This window comes from Sinocyclocheilus anshuiensis, unplaced genomic scaffold (genome assembly GCF_001515605.1).
Source record: "Sinocyclocheilus anshuiensis isolate Anshui unplaced genomic scaffold, SAMN03320099.WGS_v1.1 scaffold1994, whole genome shotgun sequence".
NCBI lineage: Eukaryota > Metazoa > Chordata > Actinopteri > Cypriniformes > Cyprinidae > Sinocyclocheilus > Sinocyclocheilus anshuiensis.
The window spans coordinates 280,743-283,483 of NW_015548215.1; the positions used below are offsets into that span (position 1 = coordinate 280,743).

General features: G+C 25.1%; 1 protein-coding gene across 1 annotated transcript in view; it reads right to left on the minus strand.

Annotated features, from left to right (window-relative positions):
- Positions 1–2,741, minus strand: part of LOC107653871 (receptor-type tyrosine-protein phosphatase mu-like) — a 208,593-nt gene that overhangs the window by 121,212 nt on the left and 84,640 nt on the right. The gene's annotated exons all lie outside the window — the stretch shown is intronic.

The following is a 2,741-nucleotide window of genomic DNA, read 5'->3' on the forward strand; positions in this document are numbered from 1 at the left end:
GAGATATTTAATTTTTTAATTTTAATTTTTTTTATATTTAGTACTCACTGAAAAATAGTTGCAAGCATAAAGTCACACATATTTTCAATTTAAATAATACTAAAAAATACAATTAAATTAAATTAACTAAAATTAATTTAAATTAAATTACATTAAATAAAAAAATTACAGTAATGAGAATTTGGAGTAAAATGTACATTTTTAAATAAAAATAATGTATAAGTAAACATACAAATTAGTTAAATTTAATAAAAATAAAAGTAATAAAATAGTAATAATAATTTAGAAAATAATACTAATAAATTTTGCAGCAATTACAGTAATTGGGATTCTAGCAAAAATAACCATATTGGCATAATAATTTTGGTTTAGTGTTATTTTATTATTTTGAATGAATGTTTATATTTGTATATCCCTCTTTAATTTTAGTTACATTTTATTAATTTTTTTTTTTAATGTTTCTATATCGTTTTTATTCATTTTTACCTCATTTTAAATTTTACTTACTTTAGTATATCAAGTGAAACTAAATGAAAATAAGCTGAAATCAGTGTAGGTTTTTGGATATTTGTTTATTTCGAGATGAGTGTTTGAATCCATCGCTGACGGTACGAGTGTGTAAATGAGCGTCTGACAGCGTTTGTGAATCATGCATGAAGACGCTCTGAAAGTAAAAGCGTTTCGTGAGACGGATCGAACAGCATCTTTTGTCACCCGACTGTCCACCTCCATTAAAACGGCCTCAGACAAGAATGCCGTCTGAATATTTCACCGCAAAGCCAAAAGTGCAAAAACGGCCGTGTGCTTTATTCATGCTTCCATCATCCCATCATTCATTCAGCAGCTTTTCTGCAGAAAATAACGCTCTGCTCCTCAGAAGTCCAACGACAGAAAAACTGAACAGCTGACCCAGTGCTATTTTACTATCATTGATTGTTTTTATTGATATTTTGATTTGAATGAGTTTTTATTTGTATATTTTACATGTTAATTTTTTGTAATTTTGTTGTTTTTTATTTAATATTTATTTATGTATTTATTTATTTTTATTTAAGTTTTAGCTTTAGTTTAGTACATACAAGTGACACCAAATGAAAATGATAAATGTTGCTTTGGCAACTAGCTGAAATAAAATAGAGCGTCGCGCCGGAGCAAACACAAAAGCACAAAACACTGACACGGCATTAACAGAGTCCAATCTGAACAGCGTCTCAGTTCAGTTACTTTTGACATCAGTCAAAGGACTTTTTTTAGCTTTGAGAGGGATTACATGATAATAATAATTACAGATGCACCGATGTATCGGCCGATAATCGGTATCGACCGATAAAAGTTATTTTTTTCACTATCGATTATATCAGGGCCGATTATATCCTGTCAATCAAAAGGAGGAGGCCAAAACATGTTAGACTGCAACTCATACAGTGTGTGAAGAAAATATCTTGTGGGCTGTCGAAATTAACGCGATAAAAACGCATTAACAGATTAAAAAAATTAGCAACACTGAATATTATGTTGAATATAATAGCTCTGTTATTAATTTTAACCTTTAATATAACAGTAATGTAACAAATGAGAGGGTTCCCAGTATAGTTTACATCATAAGTTATAGGAGAGATTTTTTTTCTTAAGAAAATCAGACTATCGGTATCGGTATCGGCAGATATTCTGAATAATCGGTTATCGGTATCGGTGGAGAAATTCAGTATTGTGCATCTCTAATAATAATATTTATACTTGATATTGTTATTATTATACATTGTGATGATAATAATGTATATTTAATATTATTATTAATAATATTAATTATACTTTTATTTTTATTATTATTAAGACAAAAATTAAGTTAATTTACAAAAGAAAAAAAAACGAAGAAAAAAATGCATTACTTGAAATAAAATACACATTAACTGAAATAAAATATAAAAAACTTAAACATTTCAGTTGAAGTGCAAAAATAACAAACTAAATAAATTACAACTAAAAACTAAAACTTATAAAAATGACAAAAACACAACAAAATTAAAACTTTAACTTGAATTAAAGTGAAAATATAAAAATTGATCAAATCTAATTCAAAATAAACAAAAACTATAATAGTACATGAATGATGACTAAAAATAATTAAAATAACACTGAATACAACTGCACTGTAAAATAAAAAATAAATATTTCACAATACCTATATTAATAATGTAATAATAATAATAGGCATTAGCATTAATATTAAATTTGTTGTTGTTATTGTTATTATTATTAAGACAGACATTTTGCAATACGGCATTGTAAAAAAAAATATATAATATTTTATTACATACACTTAATATATTACTATATTTACAAACACTTCTCAGTACGATAAGAGTTGATGATAGATAGATAGATAGATAGATAGATAGATAGATAGATAGCACTGCCTGTTTGGATTATGATTATGATTGTTTTTATTGATATTTTGATTTGAATGAGTTTTTATTTGTATATTTTACATGTTAATTTTTTGTAATTTTGTTGTTTTTTATTTAATATTTATTTATGTATTTATTTATTTTTATTTAAGTTTTAGCTTTAGTTTAGTACATACAAGTGACACCAAATGAAAATGATAAATGTTGCTTTGGCAACTAGCTGAAATAAAATAAACATAACATTATTTCAATCTTTATGAATCTTTATTTTTATATATATTTTTTTAAATAACTTAATTTTCCATCAAAACATACAATTTTTGTAATCTTTAT